The sequence below is a fragment of the Trichosurus vulpecula genome, chromosome 7, assembly GCF_011100635.1.
Source record: "Trichosurus vulpecula isolate mTriVul1 chromosome 7, mTriVul1.pri, whole genome shotgun sequence".
Classification (NCBI taxonomy): Eukaryota; Metazoa; Chordata; class Mammalia; order Diprotodontia; family Phalangeridae; genus Trichosurus; species Trichosurus vulpecula.
Window position 1 is genome coordinate 86,989,531 of NC_050579.1, and position 26,458 is coordinate 87,015,988.

The 26,458-nt window shown below is 38.6% G+C and overlaps 1 pseudogene; it reads left to right on the forward strand.

Moving 5' to 3' along the window:
• The first annotated feature begins 889 nt into the window (after positions 1-889).
• The window catches only part of LOC118857579, a 129,964-nt pseudogene continuing 104,395 nt past the window's right edge, over positions 890-26,458 (forward strand).

Here is a 26,458-nt window from a genome sequence, read left to right on the forward strand (position 1 = left end):
GTTTTTTTTTTCCTCCCTAAACCTTTAAGATAGCAGCTGTTATCTTCTTTTGTTCTCTAGTTGAATGTGGGACAGAAAACCCCCTTTCTGGCAACCAAACAGGAACCACAATGATGATTAAGTAGACCATACAGCAGAAATCACTCACTGTGCTAGGAAAACAATATAGTTCCTACACCTGGGCTGACTGAAGCACTACGGAAATGAGGACAGGTGTTATTTGGGGGCTCCCTCCCATCCCTTTTCCATTTTTCCTTTTCTTTCTAAGTAGTAACTAAGTGGCAGCAGTTCCCTAGCTCATTGATATTGGCTGTGACTATTCTCTGGCTTTTTTCTATAAATGATGAAGAAATATGGCCAACCAACTGTATTCAGTCCAAAGAAAGACAGCAGATTTCAGCCAATTTACAGTAGCCCGGGAGTTTCTTCTTCTTCTTCCCTGTTTTTCTTAATTCCTTTTTTAGAATGTAAAAGTGATTGTGAACATGTGAAAGAGTAAGCAAGAGCAGAGAATATTTACTTCTGTGTTTATGCAGCTGGTGACAATAGCTTGCCTCTCTGTCACGCCTCGCTGACCTTTTAAAATGATCATTGCAATTCCTGATGTTTAACTTTATTTTTGGCCTTTGTGATCGATTGAACTAGAAAAAAATTAAGAATTAAAAAAAACACCCCTGTATTCTTTTAGTCAGTTAGTATAGACTCCTGTTTTGGAAGGAGAAAAATGCCCCAGGGATTACAAGTGCCACCAAGAGGATTGTGTTCTTATCCTCCTGCAACTGCATGTGTTTTTTCTGTCTTGCCCTCCAAGTTGGGGTGGTAACATCAGCCATAGTTGCCAGGCTTCCCTGTGTTGGGAAGTGTCTGGTTCAGCTCCTCTAGACCCATCATGACTCACTACCGATGTGTGGCTCCAAGTGACAGGGAGCCACTGGAGATCTGGACAAGGCTGTGCATCGACATGGATGTGCTCTCAGTAGACAGTGCATTTGTCTCCCTGGCAGAGGATGAGGGACCCCTTGACTTGCTTCTGGAAACTGCTACATCTTCAGGGGTGGGTGCACTTGAAACATTTTTTAAAAGAAATATCTTGGTCATTTAATAGAGCTTCTTGAATATAAAATGCTAGAATAGCTATTAGAAGCTTGACGTTGTTAACAGTTGCACCATCCTCTCCTCCTTAAAACATAACAGCAATCTGATTGAATGGCAGATTAATTTGAAACGGGGCACCAGTTGGCCAAAATGCTTCCCTGATCCTGGACTTCATTGTTTGGGCGGTAAAAGGATTAGGAAATTAATCCTGAGCTTGCATGTTAAGGCTAGACATCTGGGACCTACATTTGAGCTACTGAAGGGAATACATTATATAAACTGACCTGTGGACTCAATTGATGATTTATGTAGCCCTCGTTTGGCTGTTCAGGTGTTAATAGCAAAGGGAGAAGAGAAGGGGAATGAAAGCATTCATCCTTATAGCTTCCATGCCACAGGTTCTGACCTCCCACACGAAGGTAGTTTGAACCCCTGGTATGTATATGTTTCAATATCTAGAAGAGTTATACAGGAACAGTAATAGCCTCCCTGGGGGGACAAGATACTAGTAATAAGCTCTTTGTAGATTAAGCATCTGTGTCGTTATGGCAACTAAAGGCCAGAGCCTTCTGCTGAATGTACCAAAAATGTGTGGCTTTGCTAGCCTGGCCAGTTATTATTTTTAAGTTAGATTTCTTGTAAAGCTGCATTTGCAAAGCTCAATTGAAATTGGAAATATACTACAGGAAGCAGGAATCAGAGTGATACATTATTAATCTGCTGTCACTTTACTGGGGATAGTGCCCTTTAGACATGTTCTTTCTACTGGGGAATCCTTCTTCTTGGGCCCACCCAACATTGCTGTTGCTTAGCAAATACCTCTTGAAACTCTCACCTGCTGCTTCCTGTGATCTTGGAATCTCTACAGTTAATTTAAAAAATAGGTCTAGTGTATTTCATTGGCAGTAAAGAGACATGGCACCCTTCTGGATTTCAAAGCAGAAAGGAGACATTTGAGTTTTCACAGTCAGGGATTTTTGAAGGCTGTCTCAAAAATCTGACTATGCAGTTAATAGCCCCATAGTTCGGAGCTATATTGTTTGCATCCAGCACTGTGGACCTCGGGATCTTCAGAACTGTACCATAGCAAAGTAAAGGAATTTTAGGGAGCTCAAGGTTTGTGCAGCTGTTGCAACTGACCTTCCTTGCCCTATTTTGTGTTACTACATTCTTTGATGTATTATAGTTTCTACTCCAATTTCCTCTTGCTGCATTCATCTAACTCCATGAATATTTGCTTAGAGAGTTCTGGGTATCCAGTATGAAATTAGCACCTTTATGAATACGTAATATGTATGGGTAACATGAACCAATAATTCTTGCCATGGTGGGTAAGGCTTTTAACCTCTGTGTCCTGGGTAACTCACTAAGACTTTAAGTGGTAGAACCATTGACAGACAGTCTGTACTGGCAAAACGAATTTCCCCCCAGAGAAATCCTATATCCATATCTCTAACCCTCCCCTCCCAATGGTAATTTTTTGGCTTTCACATCTCTAATGCAAGTCAAAATTTTATAAAATATAAATATTGCTTTAACTTACCTTAGTCATGGAAGTGAGGAAGAAGCTGGTCTTTTGTTGTATTTCTGCTTGTGTTTTTTTTTTTTGCATTTTGCCCCCTCAAATCTATCTCCTCTTCCCAATTAACTCCAGACCCATGGAATTAATTATTTCTTATAATTCTGCACTGATAAAACTCATGAAGGGAATAAGCTTTCCTTTATGTAATAGATTTCTCTAAAACGTGGCAGAAGGTGTTCTTGACTGCAGTTGTTTGGTCACTCAGAAGAAAGAAAGAAGAGATATCGAAAGGACCTATTCTAATGAGATTTTAAGAGAAGATGGTTTAAAATAATCTGTGTTCCAGAACTATTTATCCTTTCAGGGGCCTCTGGACAGTAATGGGATATGGGTGGGACCAGAGAATCATTGGGAAGATAGGAAGATAGAAGCCAACTAAGGAGAGCTGAGGAGCATGTTATTGTAATTCCAACAACTTCCCCAGGACAGAGAACTGGCCAATGGGGGTAGAAAAAGAGGAGAGATGCATCGACATAAGTGATAGTCTAAAAGTTGGTTTTGATAAAATTCTTCTTCAACACTTAGATGCTATCTATTCTATTAACAATCCATTAGAATTAGATTATACCCCTTTTCTCACTTCATTGGCCACATTGTTTTTTGTTTGACTGATGAGTGTCCTTGTCAGGGGCTGGAGGATTTGGAAACAGAAAGCAAAAATAACCTATCTTTCTGTTATTTCCAACAAATACCACTTTTATATCTAAACTGCCGGGTTTTTAGTTCACTTTTGGTAGGAAAGAAACAATTATGAATATCTTTAGGTTAGTTTATTACATGAAAAATAATAATAGCTCTACATTTCAAAGTGCTTTACTCATTTGACTCATACAACTGCTACTGAGGTGAGTGATTCAGGCATTAGTTTTACACATGAAGAAACTGAGGCTCAGAGAATTCAGGTATGTTGTCCATTGTCATATAGCTAGTGAATCTCAATGGCATTTGAACCCAGGTTTTCTCTATCCCCAAGTTAGTCGCAGTGCTCTGCAACACCATGCATGCTGGCTTCCAACAGAGTGTCAAAGACATAATCTCTGGAAATGCAATGGAATGTACCGGAGGCATATCCACCTCTTCATTTTATACATGAGAACACAAGCCCAGGTAACTGAAGTAAATTATTCAAGGTCACAAAGATAGAAAATAGCTGAGCAAGGATTTAAACCCAAAGTAGTCTGTCTCCAAATCCGTTGCTTGTCCCGCCATACATGATGCCTCAGCCACTTAAATATGCCATTGAAAATCACAGCGATACATTTTGAGTTTGGTTTAATTCCTGTGTTTAGTCCCCATATGCCCGACTCCATGGCTATATATTTCTATATCTGCTTCATTGTGTAGTGGAGGTTAGTGAGAAATGAAGGAGTGGAGATGGTGACTAGGTACTCTTCATAGCTAATAAAATGAGCTCTTACCATGGGCTCTGTTACCTTAAAAAGAAAAAAAAACATTTTGAACACTAAAATTGAATATAATTGGTTTTCCTTGGGATTCTATGTATTGAAAAAACATTATTCTGAGAAGGGGCCATAGGTGTTACCAGATTGTCAAAGGGGTCCTCGGCACAGGAAGAGTTACAATTGTCTGCTATAAAATGACAGTGTTTTGGAATACTGCTTTGTGCAGAAGAAAAGTATTCAAAGTACAACATTCTTTTTCATTCTGGTGCTGTTACCTTGACTTTGTGCCTGCCTGGATCCCCACCTTGTCTCTTTACCTGCTGCTCCCTTTCCTATCTCCTAGGTCTGGTATCCTGCTAACTTTCCTGGCTCCCACTGAGCCAGTGTGCCGTAGTAAAAAAGACTGATTGAATTGGGAGTTAAAGGGTTTGTGTTCAACAGTCAGTTCTGTGCCTTGTTACCTTGGTAATCTTGGGCAAGGCAGTTAAACTGTCTGGGCTTCAGATTGCTCATCTACAGAATGAGAGGGCTGGGCTCCTTGGTTTCGAAGGTCCTTTCTAGCTGTAAAGCTCAGTTCCTATGACTGCTGCTTGCTGTGTTGATTTCTAGAATCTGATTTGTTCCTAACCTGCCCTGTCTCCACTAGACTCTCACACTTTGGGCTAAGAAGTACCTTTAAAATGAGACAGAGCCGAAATAACAGACTGGCTTCCTTTCTACCCCAAAGATAAAGCAATAAAACAGATCCAAACAGATCCCTTTATAAGGGGGCAGCAGTGCTCTCCCTCTCCCTCTCCCTCTCCCTCTCTCTCTCTCTCCCTCTCTCTCCCTCTCCCCCCTCCCTCCCTCCTTTTTCTATCTTTTTTTCTTTTCCGAACCTTCACTTTCTCCTGCTTTTCCTCCTTTCTTCGCCTCCCCTTCCCCCATCGTTCTCTCTGTTGTTTGCCTGCCTGCCCATAAATGTTTAGGACTGTGCCTATTTTAACATTCTAATTCAAGTGATTTGTTTAGAGGACCCATGTGCCTGGTAGCTGTGGTTGGGTTTACATTTTGATTGTTTCTTCATCTACTTAACTTTTGTTTGCATTATAGTTTGATGTGATTTGTCAGTTGGGTTACTTAAATGTGTGGTGCTGCAACAGGGAACGTCGAGCAGAAGAGGAAATGTTAAAAACAGTAACAACAGTGGTTTAGACAAGTTAAATCTGAATGACTCACCAGCAGAGAGCACTAAGCTTGTCATAAGTTGTATAAATATCTACTAATGCTGGCTTTTTAAAAAACTAAATTGCTGATAGTTTTATTTCTTAGGAAGGGGAAAATATACACCCCCCTCTTTTTTTTAATCAAGATAGGGAAAACCTGAGAAAGTTCCTCAGAAGTCGTATCTTAATATTCATGTAAGTTTGTTCACATTCCCAGCTAGATCTGGGCTTCTACAATAGATCTGTTGTGCAGGAATCATGTTTTTACCTGGAAATGAGTGATTATTCAAAACCTCTATTATCCAAGGATTCTCTTACTTCTCATTCTCTGGCTGTACCATCATGTTCTTCACCATTGGGGACTAAACCCATGAATACATGTGGCAACTAGGTGGCACAGTGGATAGAGTTCAGATCTTGGAGTCAGGAAGACCTGAGTTTGAATCCAGCTTCTTACACTTACTAGCTGTGAGACCCTGGGCAAGTCACTTAATCTCTCTGTGCCTCAATTTCTTCATCTCTAAAAATGGGGATATAATAGCATTTACCTCTCAGAGTGGTTGTGAGGATTAAATGAATTAACGTATTAAAATACTTTGTCAAGTACTGTGTAAGTGCTAGCTATTATTATTAGGAAACTCCTTCTACTAAAGGTGCTGACATCTCTGAAATTGAGAAGTCGTAGAGAGCTGCCTGGAGGACTGAGGTTAGGTGATTTGACGGAGGTGACACAATCTGTATATGTCAAAGGCCTGGCTCAAACCTGGTTGTTCCTGACTTTTAGGCCAACTCTCTATCCCCTATACCGTGCTGCCTCTCCATCAATGACTGTTTCTTTTAGTGCTCCATACCTTCGAAGGCTTCTGGACTATAGTTACAGCAAAGTCCCCTACTTTAAAGATGGAAAATCAATAGTAAACTCACCTGTAGTAATTCAGGTAGGAATTACCTGAAGCTGGATCTAGGAGAGGTATGTGATGGCTTATTTCCCCAAACGTGTCACATGGGCTGTGGAGCAAGAAGCAGCCGAGCCAGGCACCACACTACAATCTGTGAAAACTGCTCCTCTTCACCCCCTCTCACAGCATGGGGGGATGAAACCCAGGACCAAACACCAGAAGTGCCACAGCTGCAACTACCTCCCAGCTATCACCTGGCTCTTACTTATGTGCGGTCTACTTATTCTCACTCCAAAGCACTTTTTTCACTTTCAGAAACTCTCACCACCAAGCATATGCCAGTTTTATCAAAGAGATATTTCACTAGCCCTCTCATTAATTACCCACCCTTAAAAACGTACAGAACTACTGCACCTAGTTAGTGGGGCAGCCAGATGGATGCTTGCCCACAGTTCCTGGAACTTCAGGAGAACCTTTGGAGAGTCACCCATATGCACCCCAAGTGCAGGCTTCAATCTTATCTACTCCCATGCCCCATGGTGCATTGTTTTCCCTATCCCACTGACAGCCATGTGTAAAAGAGCTTGATAGCATGTCTTATAAGAGGGAGTGATGACTGATTTCTTTATCAGGATGAGTTACAAGAGGTGACTGTGGAATTTTCTCTTGAAGTGGTTAAAAATCAGATAGATCCTTGTCTGCTTCAGATGATTTGCACACACCCTAATACTGCCTCTGGACAAGGGAAAGGCACATTCTCTTTGAAAAGGTTTATTGATGCGTTTTTGCTTTTACATCCCATTCATTTCTGAATATATATGTCTCCCTGCCCCTACCTGGTAATCCTTCTCTTTTAACAATTAAAAAAAATCAACAAAACCAGCTTTCATATTAACTCCATCTGGGCATATACACAACATTCCACACCTACAATCCTCTACCTCTCCAAAGAAATGAGGAAGCTGCATTTTCTAATCATCGTTACAATTATAAAGCATTATTTCACTTATTCTTTTTTTTCCATAATCGTCATTGTGCTTAGTGTTTTCTTGGTCCTTATTATAGTTCTAAAGCAATTAATATGCCTTACCGAATTTCTCTGAATTCCTCATTTATTATTTCTTATAGCTCAATAATATCCCATTTACTTACATGCATGCATCACGGTTGGTTTAGTCATCTCTCAGTTGATGGATGTGTACTTTATTTACAATTCTTTGCTACCACAAAATTATTCTATAAATACATTTGTCTATAAGGAATTATGTCTCTAACTTCCTTGGGTATACACCTAGCAAGGAGATCTGTGGGTCAAAGGATAAGTATGTTTTCATCTCATCCTCATCAGAATTCCAAATTGTTTTCCACCATAGTTTGACCAATTCATGTCTCTACCAACAGTGTGCTAGTATGTCTGTCTTTGTACGTTATTCTTTGTTACTCTTATTCTGTTTCTCAGGTTGCTTTAGATTAGGGCACTTGTTCATCCCCTCTCTCTTTTATTAGCATTGAATTTAGAAGATTTTCCATGTGGAATATTGCTGGCTTTAAAAAAAATTCTGTGTTGTCCGATGAGGAAACCGAGACAAACAGAGTTAGTCTTGCCCAGGGTCACATAGCTAGTAAAGTGTCTGAGGCCAGATTTGAACTCATGAAGATGACAATTCCTGACTCCAGGCCTGGCACTCTACTGTGCCACCTAGCTGCCCCCTATACTGGCTAATAAATATCTGTAAAATGAGCTCAAGAAGGAAATGGCAAATCACTCCAGTATTTTTGCCAAGAAATCCCAAATGGAGTCACGAAGAATTGGATATGACTGAACAGCAACATCATCCAGTATTGTTATCAGTTGGCACACATTTTCCAGTGTATTTGACAATGAACTTGATGCTACACAGAAATACACCAAAAAGATGGCCCTTTTCCATTGAGAGCATTCCATTCAGTAAGCATCTCTAAAAGAGCACCTACTATGTGGAAGGATTCTTCTAGGGGCAGGGCTTCATATGTAGCTTTCCAGGACAAGCTTCCAGAACTAATTACACAGGGAGGCATGCTTTGGGTGGGATGAGATCTGGCAGCCCAGGGAAGTTTGGGACTAGAGAAGGGAAGAGCATTGGTGGGGATTGGGCTGCCTTCTCTTGCCCAGGGTAGCAACATTATGAACAGGGAAAGTAGTAGAAAAGCAAGTAAGAGGGTTTTGCGACAGAGGAGCAAACTGATGATGTCCAACATGCAGCTACGGGCAGAAGTTTTATACCCCTGGAAGCAGTAAGAGCAGGACTAGAAAGTTACAAGAGTTAGCGATTGTTCCTTGGCAATAAGATGTGGGTTTTCTACTTTCTCCACCTGTCTATCTTCTCATCTCTTCAAATGGAGGTTTCAATCCAATTTTCTGTTTCTAAGTTGTTACTTCCCTAGAGTGGCAAATGTTCTTTTGTATATGTTGTTCCCTTAGCTAAAGAGGTTTTACTTACTATTGTGAAAATGTATCTTTAACCATGAGCAGAATTTGCAGAGTAGGAGAGAGCAACTATATATTGATTTCATAATTTACAAAATATATAAGGAAAGACTCCATGTCCTAGCTTTTTGGCCAGAGTGACCACCTGAGGACATCAGGATCTAATTTTTATTACAATTTTATAATGTTGAAACTCCCTAAGAGAAGAGAGAGGATTCCATGTGGTTCTAGGCCATTTATTTCCCCAGCGAAAAAAGTAACATAAACTTCCACTATCATTGTAATCCTGGGTGGAGCTTACTGGGAAAGCCTTTGCTTGAAACTACAGTTATGTCTCCTCTTCTGCTTTTGGCTTAAGATTAAATCAAATTCAAGATATCACTCATCCAGTATTGTGATATTGTTGGTCTTCTTCAAAAGTGAATGACTGACAACAAGAAAAAGGGGAAGGGGTACTAGTAGGAAGTGGGATAGAAAAAGGACTAGAGGAGAAAACCCCACAGTTGGTCCAGTAGGCAGAGAGACAGATCTGTAAGTATGTCTCCAGAAGGGAAGAGCAAGGAGGGAGTTGTCAGCTATTCACCCTCATGCTCTACAAAGATAACTAGTGATCACGCAAAGGAAAAAGTAAAATAATATTGCCCCCAATGACTTAAATATGACATAAGCAAAGCAGATACAGAATCATTAAAAGTGATGTTAAGAGTGAGACTTTGCAAATGATTGAGGGGGAGAGGCAAATCAGGAAGGAGGTGGCAACTGAGACATGCTTTTGAAGGAAATTAGGGATTCTGTGAGGCGGGGATAAGGGCGCAGTGACTTTCAGACATAGGGGTTGGGTGACATTTGTACATACAGTGAATAGCTAGAGGGCCATTTTGACTATGAGAATGAAGGAAGGAAGTAATATGAATTAAGACTGAAAAGGTTGATGGGAGCCACATTATGAAGGGCTAGGAGTACCAAGCTGAAGATTTTGTATTTTATCATAGAGGCAATAGGGAACCATTAATGAGTTTAGTAGGAGTGTACTGAGGTCAGAGTTATGTTTCAGGAATATCAGTTTGCTAGATTTGGGGAGGTTGGATTGGAGAGAAGAGAGACAAGATGCAGGGGGACAAATGGAAATGGTCCAGGTAAGACATTATAAAAGCCTGATTAGGGTAGAGGCTGTGAGGGTTTTAAAGAAGGGAATAGATGTGAAAGAAGTTGTGGAAGTAGACTTAACAAAGTGTGTCAATTGATTTAATATGGGAACTGAGGGAGAAAGAAGAGTTTAAAATGACTCTCTTGCAAAACTGGTTAATGGGGAAGGCAGGGGTGCCATTAATTGAAATGGAGAGGTGTGGAAGAGGGGATAAATTTAGAGGGAATTATAAGTGCTGTATCAGACATGTTGAGTTTGACATGCAAGTTATTAAGTGGAGATGCTTATTAGATAATTGGAAATACAGGACTGAAATTCAGGAGAGAATAGGGCTAGAATATAGATTTTGGCATCGACTCCATAACAATTATAATTGAACCCACATATGATGAGATCACCAAAGGAGAAAACATAGGGAAGAGAAGAATGTCCAGACACACCATTGTTAGAAACAACAAACATTAATTTATAATATAATTTATAAAATATCAAGGTACAACTACGGTTGTGAAATACTTCAGGATTTCTAATAACTGAAAAAATAGATATGTACACAATAAATAAACATACTTAAATACAAATTATATCAATGAATTATACATATATTAATTAAAAAGCTGTTACTTAAAGATTGTTACAGCATTTTATGAAACTTTTGTTGAGGTACTCAACAGAATTACAAATCAATTGTCTGTCATCCACATTCACAACCAGGGTGCAAAGCAATCCAATTAAAGCATAGTGGGGAAGGAGGTTTACAATCATATTCAGAGATAACACTGCTTATAATTTGTAGTTCTCCTTTTAAAGGGGAAAATCTCAATTTAATTTGAGATGTAATTAACATCATTAATGAAAAGATGGGTATCTTTTCTAGCTATGTAATCACAAAGTCTTGTTTTTCTTAGCTTTAGAAATCATAACCATTTGGATTTAAACTGGCACATGGTATACTATGTCTGCATTATAAGGAAAATATTTGTCTACCCGATTCACTTGCCTGTAAGTGTTGAGCCTACCTAGAATGTTGAATTGGGTCTGTGGGAGGTGATATGGATAGATCAAGAAGGTGATAGGTGATATGTATACCCTACTCAATAAGACCGTAGGTATCTATTGGGCTTCAAGTCTTACCTGAAGGGGTGTAATAGCAGCTAAAGGACTCACTGAAAATAGACTCATGAACACTTCTCATGATCACTTTGCTTGCTTTGATTCAATATAGGAACAACCTACAACTTAAGAGCTTTAAATGCGTTATCAATGATGTACAATGATCACTGTCATATTGGAAAGGGATACTATTGCTGTTCTCTTTGTTTCAGTAAAACATGGAGAAGATAAATAGCTTGTCCATAATCAGTGCTGATTTTTGTGAGAAGTAGTAGTAGGAAAAAAACTGGTTTTACAGTCTAAAGTACCTGCGTTCGATTTCTAGATCCACTACTCTGACCTTGGGCAAGCCATGTCTAGGCATAAGTTTCTCCAACTTTAAAATTAAAAAAAAATTGAATCAGATTACCTCTTCTAGCTCTGGAGCCTGTGAACTTAGCAGAACCTGGGACAAAGTTATCAGCTCACTCTGGTTCTTGGTCTATTTTTCCTTAGTCATAATTTTGTGCCATTAAAGACTCCCAAACAGTGGAACAAAATAAGTTAACCATCATTGAAGATGTTTAAGTACAGCTAGGTACTGATTATGTGAACAAGGAATTCCCCTGAAGTGGTTGCATTATTTGAATTAGCACTTTGTACTTCCGTTGAACTGGAACCAATGACCAGGTTTTACATAATTATAACTTAGAATAGTGTGAATTTCAATACATAAGACCACTTCATTATTCATACAAATCAGAACCTGGCTGTAGAAAATAGATGGTTATCTGTAGAAAGGATTACTTGATTGGGAGGGAGGTTTAACAGGATGATCTCCAATGTTCCTTTCCAGTTCCAAGTTTCTATGATTTTAGTGTTGAAACCAACCAAATTAAAAATGGCATAGGGATAGGAGGGAAAAGGAGGAAGATTTGTAGATTATAATAGCAGAGATCATAATTTATAACTCATCCATCCACTCAGAAGAAACCTCAGCATACTCCTAAACCCAGTTACACATGGATTTCCCACATATTAGATAAACGAGTAAGATTTTCTGGATCTCTGTTTTGAGAGATTACATTCTTAAGCCATAATAGCTTGAAAGCATAACAGCTCCCTAAAAGTCAGTCTTTTTTGATGGAGAAAGCAAACACCTGATGTTTGTTTGCTCTGGGTTTTTGAGCTTTGTGTCACTCTTTTTAGTTTCCTTATTCAGGTATCTGATAAATCTCACAGCTTGACACACCCTCACCCTGCCCCATAGTCCTAATCCCTCCTTTTGCCTTATATCCTTTATCACAGCCCAGTACCCCCTTTCTCCTCCCCGTAACCCTAAATTCCACCACCACCCCTTTTATCCTATATCTGGGCATATGGCAGCCTCATTCTGTGGCTCTTTCCCATCACAACTGGTCCACTCCATGACAGAGCTCTGCCATTTGAAACTGCACCAAGGCAGCACCACTTTTGGATTTTAAAAACATCATGCCCACAGCAAGAAAAGGTGGACTCTGAAAACAAGAAATGGCAGAAATGTCGGCACATTCTATGAGTATTTCTTTTTGTTTCCTGCTGAGCTCTACCTCTAGTCATTCTCCAGCTACCATTACTTCCTCAGTGGTCCTATTATTCTTTGTTTCTATTGCCGCTACCATGCAGTCCTCTTCCTGAGTAACTTTCTCCTTTCTCCATTCAACACTGGAGAAAACAGGAGACTTCCCAAGATCAGTATTTCATGTGCACACAGTCACTTCTTTGAAGTCAAAGGCATATATGTTGGATTTTTTGTTTGTTTGTTTTGTCTTTGCTTTTATACAGAGAAAGTATTTTCCTTTATTTTGGTAGTCACACCAACCTGTCACACCTACTAGTTCTGTCTGATACTTATAATGGTATGCTCATAGGAGGAGGGGTCAGATTTAGAACTGGAAGGGACCTGCTCAATTGTTGAGTCAAATGTCATTTTACAGATCAGCATACTAAAGCCTTTTGACACAGGCCAGTTGGGAAGAATAAGGAATTTGGAAGAAATTTCCCCACCCAAAAGTGAAGAAACAAGTAACCGTATATGATGTGGCAGAAAAAAAAATCAGTGGACTTGGATTCAGGAGAACCTGACTTTGATACTCATCAGCTCTGTGACTCTGGGAGATCAGTTAAGCCTCAGTGTTTCCACCTGTAAGATGGGGAAATAATATTTGTACTATAAATACTATACTACCCAACATTTGTACAGTATTTGTACAGGGGTATTGTGGGAAAAGTGCCCTGTAAAATTTAAGGTGCTAATAAATGTGAGGTATTATTAAGGTATAAAAGGGAATATAGATTAAATTGGAGTACATTTAAATGGGGGGGGAGGAGGGAAGGTGGGGAAGATGTCACATTTTGCAGGAAGATAAGTCAGGAAGACTCCAGGTCTAGCACTCCATCTACTGCACCACCTAGGTGCTTGTAAAGTACCACGTATGGCACCATATAAAGGCACTGGGGCATTATCAGGAACCTAGGATACAAAAACAAAATGGTCCTGTCCATGAGGATCTATTTACCCATTTGTATTTCCTGTAGGATGAACTGCATGCTAGGACAGAATTAGAAGCTGATATCTTGTTTTGATTGTTTTGTTATGTATTAAATTTATCCTGCTGTTTTGGTCATACTCTTTTAAATGTTTATAGTAGTTTAAAAGTATTCTGTCTTAAAATTATATTAAGCTAATGAGGCTTCGTTAGCTAAGATTAAAGTTCTTAAAATTTAATGTCTTCGATAGTATTCTGATTATAGAGTTTCCAGTAAGACAGCATATACAAATGTTAATGCCATTACTGTTTAACTACAGGATTGATTTGTGGTTTTTTTCTCCTCAGATTTTATTTGACCAATAAACAAGTTTGTTTTATTGTGCCTATTATGTAGTAGATTGTGATAGGCACTGAGATACAAAAGTGAAACAATCCCTTCCCTAAAGGACTTTATATTCTCAGTCAGTCAGTCAACATTTATGAAATACCTACTGTGTGCCAAACACCATGCTAAGTCCTGGGGATATAAAGAAAATCTTACGGTAGGACACAGACAGACAAACTCCATTCTGCTTCCATAAATCTCTAAATGTTAAGGAGTTTTTCCTGCTATCAGCCTAGATTTTGATTTCCAGCTTCCACCCATTGCTCCTGGTTCTGCCCCTTGAAGTGCAACAGAACAAATCCAAACCCTCCTTTGCTAGACAACCCCTTAAATACTTAAACACAGCTATCATGCTCCATTTTTCCTCCTCCCCAGTCTTCATTTCTCCAGGGTAAACATATCTAGTTCATTTAATCAGTCATAGTATGACAAGGACTCAAGGTCCTTCACCATTCTGGTTGCCTTCCTCTGGACACCCACTCCATCTTACCAATGTCCTTCTGAAACTGTGGCACCCAGAAGGGGTTGGGGTTGGGAAGGGAAAGGGAATAAGGATTTATAAGAGCCTTCCATATGCCAACACTGTGTTAAGTGCTTTCAACTAAACACAATATTCTAGATGATGTCTTACAATGATAGATCTTAGTGTGACTACACTTCCTTATTCCTAGATATTATTCGATTCTTAATGAAGCATAAGATACATTAATTACCTTTATTGGTTGCCACATCACACTGCTGTCTCATATAAAGCTTGTAGACAACTAATACCCCCTTTTCTTTTTTTCTTTCTTTTTTTAAACAGCTATTACATAACCATGGCTCCCCTATCTTGTATGTGTGAAGCTGATTTTTTATACCTAAGTGTAAGAGTTTAAATTAGATTCAACACAATACTTGAGCCTGTCAAGATCTTTTTAGACCCTGAATCTGTCATCCAGTGTATCTGCTATCCTTCCCAGCTTTGTGATTTATCCAAGTCACTGATTAAAAATGTTAAATAGCACAACCAAACACAGATGCCTGTGTTCTTCCACTATATACTTCATACCATACTGACAATGAACCATAACTATCTACCCTTTGAGTCTGGCCTTCCAACTAGTTCTGATTTCATCTAATTCTATTATCTTCTAATCCATATCTCTTCATTTTCACCACACTAATCATATTTTATAAAAAACTTTGTTAGAATCTCTGCAAACTCTATCATTTCCATTTCCCTCATTGTCTAGTTTAGTAACACTGACCCCCCAAAATTACATTAGTTGGGTACAGGCTATTCTGGATGGAGCCATTGTGGCTGGCTCTTTGCAATCACTACTTCTCTTTCCAGACCTTCTCTTTTTAAGGATCTGTTCCAGAACTTTCCTAGAAGTGAAGTCAAGCTCATTTACCTATAGTTTGTAATCTCAATTCATTTCCCATTTTTGAAAATCGGCCCAACATTTTCCCTTTTCCTTCTCATTGTGTCTTCCCCTTTTTGCATGATCTTTCAAGTGTCCCTGTTACTGATTGTGAAATCATGTTTGCCAGTTCTTTTAGGACCTGAGGATATTGTTCACCTGGCCAGGTGACTTGAATTCAACCAGAGAAACTAGATACTCTTTCACCATCTCCTTATGTATCTTGGGTATTTACCCCACGTTAGTCATTTTTGTTCTGAAATTTCCAGTGCAAAGCTTGTTCTTGGAAGAGAAAACAGAAGCTACATGAGTTGAGCAACTCTGCCTTCTCTATGTTATCAGTTATGATCATTGTACCCACCCTAAGCAAAGGTCCTGCCCTATCTCTTCTTGAGTCTCTCTTTTTCTTCCAAGATAGGGAGAAGAAAAAGCCCTACGTATTGCTTGTCCTTTGCTTCCCCAGTCAGCCTCAGCACATTCTGGGCTTTAATATTCTTCCCATCATTTTTACAGAACTCTGTCATGCTCGTATCCATCCTCTATTACCAGGCCTTGCATCTTTCTCTTGGATTATTTCTTCTTAGAATGTAAGTGAGTACTAGAAACCCTGAATTTCTACTGTATTCACATCAGTCTCTTCAGACAAATCACATTTTTTTCCCTCCTCATTAGAATGGTTTCCCTTATGTCTTCAGAATTTCATTCTTGAGTATCTTCCATATCCACTGTGCTGACTTCCCCTGAAGCATTTCAGTTCACAGAAAACTACTTATCTTTCCTCTGAACCCTTTCATATCGACTTTCCTAAAACTCATAGTGCATTCCAGATTAGATTTGTATTTCCTCTACTCTATCATAAATACTAGGAGGGAGTGGTCATGTTCCTTCAGGATTTCCATCATTTTGACCCTGGTGACCAATTCCACCCTGTTAGAGAGATTCAGATCAAAAATGAATATCTTCTTATTGGTTCCTTCACCTTTGAAGGCTGAAATTATAACTAAAGTCAAGAAGCTATTAGTTGTTCAAAGAGAAACAGAGGTAGAGGCAGACAGAGACAGTAAGTATGTGTGTATATATGAACAAAAGAAAGGGGAGAAGGAGGGAAAGGAAGAAAGGAAGGAGAAGGAAGAAAGGGGAAGGAAAGAGAAGGAAGGAAGAAAGGAAGGAAGGAGAAGGAAGGAAGAAGGAAGGAAGGAAGTTTCATACCAGTGAGTCTCAGTGATACCCATCAGGTAAAATGTACTTCTATACGTTAAGACCTCTATTTTTTCTGTTGCCTAAACTTTAGGCATCTGCATATTTACATTTAAGACCAAGGGTTTTACTACTAGTTACTTTCTTGAATTTTTTTTTTCCTGAGAATTTCTGTGTGTCAGCTGCTGCCTATCTTCCATTAGTTACTCTTTGTGGTATTTGACTTGGAGGACTTACGTATGTTATTTTTTTCCATCCCATCCTTTTTACTTTAAAGCTCTTTTGATTACATTTTCAAGGCACCTAGCTAATACATTCTTTACCAGTCTTTGTTAGATGTGCTTCATCTCTGGCCAGAAATCTGTCATCCCTTTATTTTTAAGGCATGGTTCAGCTTTACCCTCTGATTGACCCACTTGACTTTTCTCACTTGCCTTTTCCTGCCATCTATCTTCTCCTTTTCCTTCTTGAGTTTAGCTTTTTAGTTTCTACTCTCTCATTCTCCTTTATCCTTTTATATTCTCCTCAATTATTCATCATCTTATTCCTCTCTCAACCTAGAACAGAATGTGTACCAGTATGCAATCCTGTACATTGTTTTTCCTCAAATATTCCTCAATTTCTCCCAAATTTCCCTAAATTTCTTCTCCCTAAATTCAACCTCTGATCTATTTCAGTAGTTCAAACCCCTTCAAGTCTTCTATACAATTTCCTTCTCTTTGTTCACCTCTAAGCTTTCTTCCATTGCTAATTCTCACACAGAAGTTAGAAGTAGAAAGATTTTTATTGGTCTTGTCAACAACTGCTGGTAGAATAAAATAAAATTTCCTGAATTTTTCTATATGCTACCATTAATTTCTGAGATTTTAAAGGTGAATAATTCCAGGTGTTTTTTTGTCCCCCAGTTCCTGTGGAATTCATAGAATCAAAGGCTCTTTGTCCTGGAAGCAATCTAGTCCAACATGTGGTTTAGCATGAGTCTCCTTGCATAACATACTCAACAAATTATGATCCAGATTTTGCTGTGAGACCTTTGGTGATTAAGGACCTACTACCTCCAAGGGCAACTCGATAATTTTATGTAACTGTAATTATTGAGACCACCACCACCACCAAGCCCAAATTTGCTTCTTTGAAACTTTCAACTTTATTCCTAGTCCTACTCTGTAGGGCCAAGAGCAAGCTTATTTTCTCTTCCATGCAATTTTAACTTATAGCATGGCTTGCCTGTATCAAAGAAGGCACTGTGCACTGAGTGAAGCAGAATTGCAGTAGCTTGAAAGAAACATGAGGTGCACAAATTTAGAGACATCTTCACTCTAAATGTTCTTATGGGCAATTTGTGCCTGACCTGTGATAGAATGTTCCAAGCTCATATTGGTCTGATCAGCCATAGCTGGATGCACTGTACCTTGATCCAAACATAGTGATGTCACTTTGATCCTCTTCGAGAATGAAGGACACCAACCAACCATTAGGCATTTAGAACCTTTTAAATGAGAACTCTTTCCCAAATGAATATTTTAATAACTTCTTAGTTTTCTTTTTGCTGAATTCAGTCTGTATTCTATCTTTAACAATGCTGTGCACAGAATCTCAATAGTGCACTGCTATGATGTCACTTGTCAACTCAAAATCTTTCAATCTCTCACTATTGCTTATGGAATAAACTATAACTTCTTATCTTGATATTCAAGGCACTCTACAGTCTGTCTTTCTTGCCTCTCCTCACATTATTCCCCTCATGTTTGTTACTTTCCAGTCTGGTTATATTGGACTGTTTCTAATCTCATATACAGTGGATAAAATGCTGGATCTGGAGTTAGGAACACCTGAGTTCAAATCTGGCCTCAGACACTTACCAGCTGTGTGACCCTGGGCAAGTTACTTGACTTGTCTGCCTCAGTTTCCTTATCTGCAAAATGGGAATAATGATAGCACCTATCTCACATGTGGTTATTATGAGGATAAAATGAGAGAATATTTGTAAGTGCTACCTAAATCACCTGAATCCTATCATCATCATCCTAAGTCCATATGCTATCCTTTGATCATCTTGTGTTATTTCTCAAATGAACCTTTCTGTCTACTACCACTCTATTGCAATCTGTTCCTTCCTTCTTTTCTTTGTTCCTTCCTTTGTTCCCTCCCTCCCTTCTTTTTGTCCTTCCTTCCTTCCTTCCCTTCCAGCCCAACTTTGGGGCCACATTCCCCTTGAAGTCTTTCCTGAGCTCTCCACCTTCCTCTCCCCACAGGGACTTCCCATTTCTTCCAGAAGCTCCTAAGTGATCTCTTTTTCTTTAAAATTAGCATTGCAGTTTGTCTGGATTTCTCCTTAGCACATGAAACATTTTTTTTTGTCACAGCCTCTGTCGCTTAACCTCATTTACCTCAGTTTTCTCAACTGTAAAATGCAGATAATAACAGCAGCAACCTCGCAGGGTTGTTATAAGGATGAAATAAGATAATGTTTTTTGAAGTGCTTAGTGCGGTGCCTGGAAAAGAGGTAGTAAATGCTGTACAAGTGCTTCTTCCCTGTCCCTTTGTATATTCATCTTCTCCTTTCTATTCAGTTTTAAGTTCCTGAAAGATTGGCTCTGTGTCATTTGTATCTCTAGCACATAGCATAGTGCCTCACATACGGTAGATGCTTATTCAGTTGAGTGGATTCCTCTGTGTTGCTAAAGAGCTTCAGCTACATCACAGTCCCTTAGTCCAGCTACAACACTTGTCAGTGGGACTATTTCCAAATTTCAGCTTGTTCAATGCGTGGAAACCTATCCTAGTAAGGATAGCTGGCATTGATATAGCCCTTTATGGTTTATATCGTGCTGTCCAAATATTTTCTCACTTTACAACAACCCTGGGAGGTCGGTAGTGTTATTGTCACCATTTTACATATGAGGAAACTGAGTCAGACAGAGGTTACGTCTTGCCCTGGATTGCATGGTTAGTGAATAATATAGGCCAGATATGAACTGTGGTCAAGGTGACTCGAAGTTGAGTGCTTTATCCACTATACCACCTAGATAATTAAATTTTAATTGAATGAATGATCATTCTTCCTGACAGAGGTTAGGCAATCTGGAAAAAATGAGAGGCATCCCTTGTTCATTTTGTATACTCAACTTTGACGTTGGTGAGGAGCAAGCGGTCTTCTTTAAGTAAGAAATGTCATTGTTTGTCTTCTATGACAATTTGCAAAGAGGAAAGTTAGAAGTTCGTCGAACACTTCAGAAGTAAAGGCTTTCTGTATTTCATGGATTTTCATGATCCACATGCTGTTGATACGCATGCCTAGAGGTGACTCATTTCACAAAGGTGGTGTGGCTCTGCACCTCTAAGAATCTAAGGGAGATAATTAACTTTAGGAGTAAAAAGAGGAATGTGTATGCTCACCAGTTACTAAGACAGACTGAAATAAGGCCAGTAGATCCTGAAAACAGCACGACTCATGAGAAATTGTCTTCTTGTTCTAGTTCCCCAAATAATCTCTTAATATGTTGTTTTCTTTTTATAGATTAATCACAACCTGCCTTTCACTCAGTCTCTTGGGGTTGAGTTTTTTCTGATGCTCAGCGTGGCAACAGTTGAAAGCAGCTGAAAAGAAAAGTTTTTAAAAGAGTATATTTTCAGCAGGATTTCACAAGACCTTGGGTCTAGGATCCTTTGTTGTTGGATGACAAAAGTCTCTTCAGTCCTTTGTATCTATTTATTCCTCCTTCTTCTTTAAATGTCTAGACCCTCTGGGGTTGGCTGTGATCTCATCTTCCATTTTTGTACTGATTGACGCCCCAGTTACAGTTTCATTGTGCCAATTAAACACAGTTAAATTGGTCCAGGGTCTTAGAGGGTGGTTCACATCAACCCTAATCGAGAAATATTTTTCATTGCAATTATATATCCCTTAATTATTTTATGGCTCATGAACTTTAGAACTGAGGTAGATAGGCTTTTCCTACATAGCTTTGAGGCTTCACTCATTCCTCAGTATGTCTTCCTTACTTTAAGAGTTAATGATGGGAATAGACAGTGGGATTTGATTATCATAGGTAGGAAATTATACAGGGAAGATGATTCAGGAAGATGGGGGAGGGTGGACACGTTTTCAGTTTTAAGAAATAGCATTAGTTTGAATTTAGGGGCTATAAGGTAGTTTTAGGGCAATGTTTTCTAAATTCAGGGCCTGAAATCTTTGAGTCTTGACAAAAATTTTCCAGTGATTTTCATTCCTATTCCTCCTTCTAGTCAATCCCTACCTCTTCCACCCATTAAAATTGGGGTGGGGGTGTTATTGTTCTTCCTTCCCTATTTATAGGTAGGGAAAACCTGGTCACTTCTAATGGGTAGACAAGAATACCAACCTATACCATCAATAAAGATAGTAGGAATAACATTTTACATTGAAAATAATCTGAATTGTTTGCAAATAATTTCCTTATCTGAGAGTTCCCTATACCAGTGAAATCGCAGATCCAATCTCTGTCTCTACACAAATATTATATAACATATCTCTTTTAAATAATTGATATAACTTATTGCAACCCTTAAGGAAAATTCCTGTAGAGAAGACTGCTTTGAAACCATGTTTACAATAAATCACTCAGTGGAGTGATACCAGACCAAAAATGTGAACCAAAGATTATGGAATCCCAATTCAAAAACCAACACCTATATGAATAAGTCTTTAGTCAATGTCTTTTTTCACTTCTCTGGGCCTCAATATTTCTAAGCACAAAATAGCGAGAGTATGACTATATAGGTCAATTTCGTTTCTCAAATGGTTGTACAGCTTCTCTGTCTTGCTTTGAGGATGGAAGTATTATAGACTTATTGAATCACAACCATAACATTTTCCTTCATTTTAGAGGTGTTTTTATCCTGTGCTTAATCCATTAACCTGTAGAAAATGCTTCTAACGAAATTCAGTATATTATTCAACTGGGTTCAATTTGCAACAGCTGAATTAAATTTGGAGACACCGTTTTCCTAGTTGGCCTTTCTAAGACTCATGAATTTTCATCTGCCAGGTGAAAATAATTCTATAGGTAACCTTTGCACTGACCTTTTTAAGCTTCAGAATTTACAACTCTCCGTTTAATCTTGGTGGGTTGGTAGAGGGAAATTTTTTTTTTTTTTTACTTTTGTAGTTTAAGATAATATCTCCCTAAATCAGATATAGGAGACAGTTGAAGATCTGTGGAATTTGTAACGAACCCTGATGTTTGGTCTGACTGAAACTTGTCTACAATATTTTGGGGATGGGAAAAGGAAAAAAGTGTAACAAGGTATATGCCAGTTTTATGTTTTCTGCTTTCTGTTAAAGATAGCAAAAAAAACAACAACAAATCTATAGAACAACATGAGGCTGGAAGAATTTTTAAAGCATCTGATTGTCATTGTCATGTGCCTTGAAGATGTTCAAAACTTTAGGCGAATCTGAGTTGTAGATATTAAAAAATAAAATAAGGTCAGACGTTCTCATTCTCTTGCCACCTGAGGGCACCTTTTAGAATCTATTCCTTGTTTTTACTACATATAAATAAAGACAACAGAAAATAAGATAGGGTTGTTAGATCTGTGGTTCTATGAGAATGTTTTTCTTGTTCAGTCGTTTCAGCAGTGTGAGAATCTTTATGACCCCCATTTGGGCGTTTTCTCGGCAAATATACGGGAGTGGTTCTTTTCCTTCTCTGGGTCATTTTAGAGATGAGGAAACTGAAGCAAATAGGGTTAAGTGACTTGTCCAGGGTCACACAGCTACTAAGTATCTGAGGCTGCATTTGAACTCAGGTCTTCCTGACTTCAGGTTCAGCACTCTTTCACTGTGCCATCTAGCTGCCCTTATAAGAATGTGTATGTATATCAACACATATGTATGTATATGTGTATATATATATGTGTGTGTGTGTGCAGGTATGCATTTATATCTATGTGTACACACACACATTTTTGACACATATTTGAAATCCTGGTCACTCAAAGAAAGATAAAGTTGGAAGATGAGGAAGAATATATAGTTATGCAATGGTAGAGGGTAGAAACCACATCTAGCTACAGAGCAGGAACTAACGTTAGAGTTCATTTTGTCTTATCACTCCCTTTTACAAACCAACAAAACGAAATAGTGATACCAATAGCAAGTCCTATTTGTATAGCACTTTGAGAAGCACCTCCTTCGCAATAAGCATTTGAGATACCAATAATCATAACAAAGGTAATAACAATTTACATTTCTGTAGCACTTTGAGAATCATTTTACAACCACTGTTCAAAGTCACAATAATAGTAACAGAGGTAATAATAATACTGGTTTAAATTTGTGTAGCACTTTGAGAATACTTTCCTTAAAAAACAAATTGTTGTGGTATATCGACAGCTTGTTTCAGCCCCTTTTTATGGGTGAGGAAACTCAAGTTCAAGAGGCTGTGACCTTCCCAGGGTCACAAATTTAGGAATGAGGAGAGTTAGGATTTGAAGTAGAGGTCAATTTGAACAGCGGTACTTGACCCCAAATCCAGCATTCCTTCTTCACTTCTAAAGAATAAGGTGACCTGATTTGATTCTTCCTCAGCTCTGGTGCTGCTTATATGACCTTGCATAGTCACAAAACTCCACTGGGCCTTAGTTTTCTTGTATGTGAAATAAAGCAAGTTGCACTAGTTATCTGGAAAGTTCTTTTCACCTTTTTTGTTCTGTTCACTAATGGAGAGGCAGCATGGCATAGGAGAAAGAGGAGAGCCTGGGTAACTTGGTGTTAGGAGAGACATGGCTTCAAGTGTTGGCTCCAGTGTTTATCCAAATAGCTGTTGATCATGGGCAAGTCATTTTATACATGCAGGCTTCTGCTTCTCGTCTGAAAACTGGGGATAATAATAATCCACTGGATGGACTGCAGTGATATTGTATGATAAGTGTATTGAGGTTGGTTGAGGAAACTTGGTCGCATCCTGTGTTGTCTACAAAACAGCAGATCATCTGGAATCCAGAGATTCAGGGCTTTGCAAGGAACCCAGCAGGAAAATTACAACATACCTAGGGACGACTTCATGGATAACTCCATGAAACTGGGAAAAGGACTTCCAATAACCAAGAGCTCTGACTTACCTCTATCATCACATGTGCTTCAAACTTTTGCTCACTTTCTCCCGAATTCTGTATTACTTGGAGAGTATCATAAACATCTTGGGGGTTTGTACCCCACCATGGTAAATTCCCATTTCTAAAAACTAGCTCTAAAAACTGGATGATTGATATCAACTGATAGACAATGGGAAAGGCAAAGTGGTGGGAGCTTGTGAGCAATGCCATTAGAAAGACACCCTTACATCTCTACATACATAGTAGCTTCTTTGTGAGCACCCTACTTTTCAGGGCAAGTGGGGGTTGAATGAATTGCCCAGAGCTTATATGCACTATATTTATGTATATTCCCTGAGAGTAAGAATTTTTGTTTATTGTCTTTGGATCCTCAGTACCTACCACAGTGCCTTGCATATAGAAGTGGCTTTATAAGTATTTGTTGGATAGGAACAAAATCAACAGGCAGGGATACGTCCAGGGGGTGGAGTGCTGTGGGAAGGAACTTAGCTCTGATCCTGACTCTGTTAATCACTACCTATGTGACTTTGGACAAATTACTTAACCTCTCTTGACCTCATTTTTCTCATCTGTAAAAGGGAGGGAATTAGACTGGATTACCTCTAAAGGCTCTTCAAGCTCACAAAGCCATGTTCCTGTGAATGTTGTTTTAAACCTGAAAGCACTGTAAGGTACCATTTTGTAACCTCATTGGATTTATAATCTATACAAGCCACATAAAACATACATAAAAGGAGAAAGCACTGTCACATTGTCAAGTAACTGTATGGCACTCAGAGAGTATTCCTGACTTCACAGTCCAACTGGCATTGGAATACAACCAGTATCATTAGTGTTTCCAATGTTAAATGAAGCATTGTAAACCAAGTCAATTGTTTAAGGAATGTTCCTCTACCCCAAGTTTCTAACTCAAGAACTTCCTCAGATATTAAATAGCTTCCTTCTGTTATGTCTGATCATATTATACCACACTTTAGCCATTATTTCTAGAGTGTAGGATGGAAAGATGCTGAGCTCATGCATTTAAATGTGAGCAACATTGAGAACCACCTTGCTAAACTAACCAAAATAACATAAATTCTCTTCTCTTCTGCTCTTTCCCCTTCTCTACAAATAGGTAGTTTTTTTCAGGGTGGGGGAAGGTAATGGTATTGATGGATAGAGCCACAATCTTTTAAAACTAAAATTGTTTTTGTACCATATTGTATGTTAGGAAACTTTCTCCTTCTCTTGGACCTATTTGTTCAGCTATGGTGATAACAAGTGTTCAATTAACTAGGGGACAGCAAAGTAAATAGAAATAAAAAGAAATATCTGATCTAATGGAACTGTTGAGAGGCTATCATTTATGTCATTAACATTGTACACTGGCAGAAGCATGAACAGCAGAAACTCTTCTCATTCCTTTCTTATGATGGGTTCATTGTTTCTCCTGTTTTCTAAGAGGTTACAACATTTACATGAATGTTTTCATCTTGAATTATTCTCTGTCCTTGGGCAATGGTTATCTTATCTTTCGCAGATAAGGAAACTGCTCTGAAAAAAAAAAAAGAAGCTTCCACACAAGAGTTTAAATACACATTAGCATTCCAAAAGGCAGAGAAGTTTGATATATTTTGGAATATGCTATAAAAGATAACAGTATCTTCTCTATTGGTTTTAAGGATAGTATACTTTGTCATCCCTATGAGATAGTTTAAGAACGAACCTAGCTGAATAGGGAGAGGATAAGACTCTTAAATTCAAGTAACTGGTTTGCTTTAAATTTATAGTATTCTTCTACTTATAATAATTCTGTGTACATTCTTATTTTTCTTCAGTAAGTCCTGTTAGTCCAATTGCATATTGAGCTAAATAAGGAGGGAAGGGGAAGCCAAATGTATTCTAGTGGACCAGTAGGGTTGAGATCCTCATCTAAATGACCTCTTAAGTTTCCTTCAGTGCCATGTTCTGGTAACAGTCACATCCTTGATGTTGTTAATGTGATATGCAACAACATAGAAAAGGGTAAAGGTCCCAAGGGAGTGATGATGCTAAAACAAGACATTCAATCTTCTGAACTGAGATACTTTTCTTCACTGAATATAGTTGGGCTAATTGCTCTAACAATGCTTCAGGAACTCTTGAAATCTGTTGTTTCAGCTTGTGAAAAATATGTGATAGGAAAGGTGAAGCAGTTCCGGGGTTTCTTTTGTCTTTAATATTTTATCAAGACAGATTTATGAAATATTTAAATAACTCCTGAAGGAGAAATTGCTATATAAATAAAACATGAAATTGCTTAGCATGGGTTCAGCATCAATAGTCCCAGGCATGCTGGCTCTCAGCAGTACTGTTTCTTCAGTTTGGATGAGATACTGTGTTCTAGGGAAAAGGCTGCATCCAATACAATTGCAACTCTGGCAGCTCTTTAATGTACCTGTGCTTAAATCGATTAATTTTTCTTAAAGCTATTAATGAATAATGGCTGTGTGTTTTAATTGGCATGGCAAATAATTGCTTGCTTATCTAATGGTGATATGGACTCTGCTAATTACTTTGCAATTACCAAATGCTGGTAGTGAGCACAGGGTAATTATATATTACTGATCTGTAAAACCTCGGTGTGACTGCTAAATAAATGAAGTAATCATGTTTATTTCCCCTTGTCTTAATAAGGAAAGTCAAATACATTTATTGTCTGTGATGAGCAGGTGGTCTTTCTAGAGAAGGCCCTAATCTTTCTAATCTGTTTCAGTTGGAACAGTCATTTCCAGGTTATAGAAAAGCATGTCTCTAGTAATTTAGTTCTTGAAGGATCCATGATGTCATCGGTTTGTCCTCTCTTCACTGAATGCAGGGGTTCTTAACCTTTCTTTCATCACGGACCCTTTGGCAGTCTGGTAAAGTACACGGACTCGTTTTCAAAATAATGTTTTTATTTAAAAACAGAAACAAAGCAGAAAATA